The sequence below is a fragment of the Dendrobates tinctorius genome, unplaced genomic scaffold (assembly GCF_039654945.1).
Source record: "Dendrobates tinctorius isolate UK_male_01 unplaced genomic scaffold, ASM3965494v1 ptg000129l, whole genome shotgun sequence".
NCBI lineage: Eukaryota > Metazoa > Chordata > Amphibia > Anura > Dendrobatidae > Dendrobates > Dendrobates tinctorius.
In genome coordinates, this window is record NW_027361797.1 from 45,959,402 (window position 1) to 45,965,650 (window position 6,249).

The window sequence follows — 6,249 nt, forward strand, 5'->3', positions numbered from 1 at the left end:
ATACAAGGCAGGATGGATCCATGCTTTCATGTTGTTTACGCCAAATTCTGACCCTACCATCCGAATGTCGCAGCAGAAATCGAGACTCATCAGACCAGGCAACGTTTTTCCAATCTTCTACTGTCCAATTTCGATGAGCTTGTGCAAATTGTAGCCTCAGTTTCCTGTTCTTAGCTGAGAGGAGTGGTACCCAGTGTGGTCTTCTGCTGCTGTAGCCCATCTGCCTCAAAGTTCGACGTACTGTGCGTTCAGAGATGCTCTTCTGCCTACCTTGGTTGTAACGGGTGGCAATTTGAGTCACTGTTGCCTTTCTATCAGCTCGAACCAGTCTGCCCATTCTCCTCTGACCTCTGGCATCAACATGGCATTTCCGGCCACAGAACTGCCGCTCACTGGATTTTTTTTCTTTTTCGGACCATTCTCTGTAAACCCTAGAGATGGTTGTGCGTGAAAATCCCAGTAGATCAGCAGTTTCTGAAATTCTCAGACCAGCCCTTCTGGCACCAACAATCATGCCACGTTCAAAGGCACTCAAATCACCTTTCTTCCCCATACTTATGCTCGGTTTGAACTGCAGGAGATTGTCTTGACCATGTCTACATGCCTATATGCACTGAGTTGCCGCCATGTGATTGGCTGATTAGAAATTAAGTCTTAACACACAGTTGGACAGGTGTACCTAATAAAGTGGCCAGTGAGTGTATACCTGCTATCTGATGATACTGTACACTTTGTCTACTTTTTATATTCTTGTCTAATCCATACTGAGACTGGGAGTGTCTCTATGTGACTGATGGAATATATATGGAGATTGACAATTATCCTTTGACTGAATAGAGCTGTACATTTGTGATACAGTACCATATATGTGATGTTATTTTGTGTCTATTTTGTGCTAAATTTGGAAGTTTGGTGGAAGAGGCCGTGGACGTGGGCGTGGGGGGGCCAGCTGGTGCTGATGGTGGTGGTGCAACTGCTGGTAGTGGCAAAAGCACAATAGCAGCTAAGGCAGGTGTTGAGCCTGCGTCATGGTCTGTCTATGGAACGCCTGGAAGGCTACCTTTTCTGGGAGTAGGTTAACCGTTTTTAAAGCCGAAGCATGAGGAACTGGTTTGGGCTTACATTGCCGAAACAGACTCCAGCAAATATGCCCTCCTCTTCTGAAGTTTCAAAAAATGCAAGGACTGAGTCGTCAAGTGCTGGCTTCTGGTCAGGAAGAACCCCTTTCCTTGTCTCCTGCACCCCCACCCAAAGTGAATGATGCAGCAGGCCACACTTCACATTAGTCCATGTAGCTCTTTCTATCATACCATGCATGGGTTATCAAGTCAAATCGTGAATTCCCCAGTCCAAGATGAATCTGACATGGAGTGTGGGTGGCCAGGCAGGGCAGTGGGGTTAATCGGTACTGGGACGATGTCTCCCTGAGATGTGTCACAGTGGTGGTGACCCGTTCCGTGGCCCTGGGTGTCCATGCAAAGATGTGAATTACGTTTATAGGTGAATGATACGTGATGCCACCTGTGGTTTCTGAGTAGATTGACCAGCGCTGCAGTGGCGCTTCTCTGGGACAGAAGTTGTGGTGCAGCTAAGATGTAAAAGCCCTGCACAGGTATGGCCATTGTCGCAGGGCACATGAAAGAGTTGGTAGATGGTGTGCAGTGCAGGATGTAGCAGAGCCGTGCGCCAGGCGCAGGAGAAAGAGACCAGGCACAGTCGTGCAGTTCCTTTACCTGTACTTGGTAAGTGCCGTCCAGGACCCAGAGTACAGATGGAGAAGGAGTTGGTCAGCCTGGAAGCCAATTTGGAATTCTCTCTCTGCAGATAGGTAGTGTGGCCTCCGTTCTAGCGCTTATCTGAGGTACTCGCAGTGCTGAGTTCAATGAAGTTCCCCCTGTTGACTCTCTCTTGGAACTTTCTCGTATGGCAGGCAGCCGTAGCCTTTTCCTTCTGGTTCCCACACGTCGCTGCTGGGGCCTCCGAGCCTTAGTTGGGTACAGAGCATTTACAGCTGCTACTTCCTCCGGTTTCTGCTGCAGGAACGTCAGAGTCCCTACAAACTCAGAGACCGGAATCCGGACCATGCGCTCAAGCTAGGAGTGAGCCTTAACTCTACTCATCCTCCCGCTCCCCTTCTCACGTCCACACACTTCCCCTTCCCTTCACAGACTGCCCTAACTTACCTCCTCCCGACCACAGACAGCAGCTCCTCAGCAGTCAGGTTCAGAGGTCTCCCTGCTGGCCTGGAGTGGGAAATGTATTGTGTGTTGGTTTAACTGCTAGAGATCCTTCGTTGCTCCCAAGCATGACATCACACTCCCTAGGAGGAAGGTAATGCCACTATGGTGACCGTACTCCTGGGGGCACCACAAGTGCACTGAGGCCCAGCCACTGCTAGATGATTCTGCTGGTACATTGACCCAGACCACTACATTCCCCTCGCATTCTACATAGCCTGAATATGACCCAGATGAAACTCAGGTTACCCTTCCCATATACTGTACCACCTTACACGGTGACAAAAAGGAAGGTGCAGCTGAAAGTGCAGGTTCGGCCCACCCGCCGTTAGACACACTGCCGTACTATGAGGGGCCCTGTGCTAGTGCCATAGCCAACGAGTGGGCCCCCCCGCTTGCTCTGGATCACAGCACTTGCAAAGTTGAAATACTTACCTCTCCCTGCTCCACCGCCATGATGTCTTCCGCGTTTCCTGACAGTGATATTCTGATCAGAGAGCGCAATGACATCATGTCTGTACGCCCAGACTAGTACAGAGATTCCCTAGCGAGGAGACTTATTTGAGGAGACTTATTTAATTGTTTTCAATGTTGGGACAGCAATTTTGGGGAGCACTATACTCTGGAGAATGATATATGGGGCCCACCATACACTGGAGCATTCCAAAGGTGGACATCAGACACTGGAGCAGCATTTACAGGGCCCATTATACACTAGAGCATTAGAAATGGGGCCCATTATATATATAGAGCATTATTTGGGCCCATAAGACAGTGCAGCTTCATCCATGGGGACCAACATATACTGTAGCATTATGTGGAGCTCATCATATACTGTTTCAAACATTATATGGGACCAATGATTCTGTATGGTGAAATATATGGGCCTCATTACTCTGTATAGCACACTATGCGGTGGCCATAATACTGTATGTAGTAAGATATTGTCCATTTTTGGAGCTATTGGAGAATTTAAAATGGATATCAGTCATGAGATATAAAAAGTGAAGCATTTTTCATTGTACTATACCGCTATTTCTCTGCCGTATCGGAGCATCATGAGTTGTGGTATGTGTTAAAGGGGCGCTCTTTGGCCCAGGGCACATGAAAACCTGGAGCCAACCCTACCCCCCACAAATTTAGCCAAATAACCCCCATTTTTCAGTGCGTAACTAGTATTATGAAGTAAATTAAGGTTGAAAAGCTTCAGTAATAAGATTTGATGTTTTTGGCATTCAAAAGGGCACTGTAGGTGTGTTTCCTGGCCTCCACTCCCTGCCGACTTTGCTTCCCCATTGACTTGCATTGGGTTTCATGTTTCAGTCCGCCTTCGACTTTTCACAAAAATCGGCCGATTTCGTTCGACCCGACTTTTGCGAAAGTCGGGTTTCATGAAACCCGACTCGACCCAAAAAAAGGCAAAGTCGCTCAACTCTACCAGCAACGTCTGCTGGTCCTTGGTAGTGCTTTCTAGCACAGGTACCTCCTGCTTAGTAACCAGGTTCCAGCAACATCAGCTGGTCCTCGGTAGTGCCATTGGCTCTTGTTCCTTCTGCTGCCCCTCCGGGTTCCAGCACCGTCAGCAGGTCTTCGCTAATTCCATTGGCTCTTACAGCTTCTGCTACCCATCCTGGTTCCAGCACCGTCAGCTGGTTCTCGGCAGTGCCTTTGGCTTAGGTGCCTCCATCTTGGTATCCGAGTTCCAGCAACGTCCTTGGTAGTGCTTTTTAGCACAGGTACCTCCTGATTAGTAACCAGGTTCCAGCACCATCAGCTGGTACTCTGTAGTCCCATTGGCTTTTGTTCCTTCTGCTGCCCCTCCAGGTTCCAGAACCGTCAGCTGGTTCTCGGCAGTGCCTTTGGCTTAGGTGCCTCCATCTCGGTATCCGAGTTCCAGCAACGTCTACTGGTCCTTGGTGGTGCTTTCTAGCACAGGTACCTCCTGCTTAGTAACAAGGTTCCAGCATCGTCAGCTGGTCCTCGGTAGTGCCATTGGCTCTTGTTCCTTCTGCTACCCATCCGGGTTCCAGCACCATCAGCTGGCTCTCGGCAGTGCCTTTGGCTTAGGTGCCTCCATCTCGGTATCCGAGTTCCAGCAACATCTGCTGGTCCTTGGTAGTGCTTTCTAGCACAGGTACCTCCTGCTTAGTAACCAGGTTCCAGCAACATCAGCTGGTCCTCGGTAGTGCCATTGGCTCTTGTTCCTTCTGCTGCCCCTCCGAGTTCCAGCACCGTCAGCTGGTCCTCGCTATTTCCATTGGCTCTTGCAGCTTCTGCCACCCAACCTGGTTCTAGCACCGTTAGCTGGTTCTCGGCAGTGCCTTTGGCTTAGGTGCCTTTTTCTCGGTATCCAAGTTCCAGCAATGTCTGCTGATCCTTGGTAGTGCTTTCTAGCACATGTACCTCCTGTTTAGTAACCAGGTTCCAGCACCGTCAGCTGGTCCTCGGTAGTGCCATTGGCTCTTGTTCCTTCTGCTGCCCCTCCGGGTTCCAGCACTGTCAGCTGGTTCTCGGCAGTGTCTTTGGCACGGGTACTCCCTCCTGCCCAACCTGGTTCCAGCACGCCTGCTGTTTTCGGGTAGTGTCAATGTCACTTTGCCACCAATATATTGTCCTGTCGTGTTGCGGTCGGGTTAGCTGAGTCAATGGTGCCTGCAGTTTATGGGCTTCCTATGTGGGCTGCGGGTTCTGGCAACAAAAGCTGGTTCCGTAGTGCCAATAGGACAAGCACCCCCTGTAGGACTGTGGGTTTTGGTAATTGCGGCCGGCTCGTGGCCTTGCAACTTTGTTTTTCATGGGTACCTTCTGCTACCCATCTGGTTTCCAGCACCGTCAGCTGGTTCTTGGCAGTGCCTTTGGCTTAGGTGCCTCCTTCTCGGTATCCGAGTTCCAGCAATGTCTGCTGGTCCTTGGTAGTGCTTTCTAGCACAGGTACCTCATGCTTAGTAACCAGGTTCCAGCACCGTCAGCTGATCCTCGGTAGTACCATTGGCTCTTGTTCCTTCTGCTGCCCCTTCGGGTTCCAGCACCGTCAGCTGGTTCTCGGCAGTGTCTTTGGCACGGGTACTCCCTCCTGCCCAGCCTGGTTCCAGCACGCCTGCTGTTTCCAGGTAGTGTCAATGTCACTTTGCCACCAATACATTGTCCTGTCGTGTTGCGGTCGGGTTAGCCTAGTCTATGGTGCCTGCAGTTTATGGGCTTCCTGAAAATGATTGCAAGCACAAATTCTTTGGTATTATTATCTTCATTTAATTTGTCTTAAATGAAAAATACAAAAAAATAATGAAGCAAAAAGCAAAACATTGATCATTTCGCACAAAACTGGGCCATACAAAAGTATTAGCACCCTCAGCCTATAACTTGGTTGCACAACCTTTAGCCAAAATAACTGCGATCAACCGCTTCCGGTAACCATCAATGAGTTTCTTACAATGCTCTGCTGGAATTTTGACCATTCTTCTTTGGCAAACTGCTCCAGGTCCCTGATATTTGAAGGGTGCCTTCTCCAAACTGGCATTTTTAGATCTCTCCACAGGTGTTCTATGGGATTTAGGTCTGGACTCATTGCTGGCCACCTAAGAAGTCTCCAGTGCTTTCTCTCAAACCATTTTCTAGTGCTTTTTGAAGTGTGTTTTGGGTCATTGTCCTGCTGGAAGACCCATGACCTCTGAGGGAGACCCAACTTTCTCACACTGGGCCCTACATTATGCTGCAAAATTTGTTGGTAGTCTTCAGACTTCATATTGCCATGCACACGGTCAAGCAGTCCAGTGCCAGAGGCAGCAAAGCAACCCCAAAACATCAGGGAACCTCCGCCATGTTTGACTGTAGGGACCGTGTTCTTTTCTTTGAATGCCTCTTTTTTTCTCCTGTAAACTCTATGTTGATGCCTTTGCCCAAAAAGCTCTACTTTTGTCTCATCTGACCAGAGAACATTCTTCCAAAACGTTTTAGGCTTTTTCAGGTAAGTTTTGGCAAACTCCAGCCTGGCTTTTTTATGTCTCGGGGTAAG